The following is a 291-nucleotide window of genomic DNA, read 5'->3' as shown; positions in this document are numbered from 1 at the left end:
GTGTGTGTGTGTGTGTGTGTGTGTGTGTGTGTGTGTGTGCGTGTGTGTGTGTGTGTGTGGTGTGTGTGTGTGTGTGTGTGTGTGTGTATGAGTGTATGTGCGTCTGTGTACACGATATCTCATCTCCAATTAACGGAATGACTTGAAATTTGGAACTTGAGGTCATTCCCCTATAAGGATCCGACACGCAAAATTTCGATCAAATACAATTCAAGATGGCGGCTAAAATGGCGAAAATGTTGTCAAAAACAGGATTTTTCGCGATTTCCTCGAAAACGGCTCCAACGATTT

Source organism: Nilaparvata lugens, chromosome 11, assembly GCF_014356525.2.
Source record: "Nilaparvata lugens isolate BPH chromosome 11, ASM1435652v1, whole genome shotgun sequence".
NCBI lineage: Eukaryota > Metazoa > Arthropoda > Insecta > Hemiptera > Delphacidae > Nilaparvata > Nilaparvata lugens.
Note: the sequence above shows the minus strand (reverse complement) of the source record.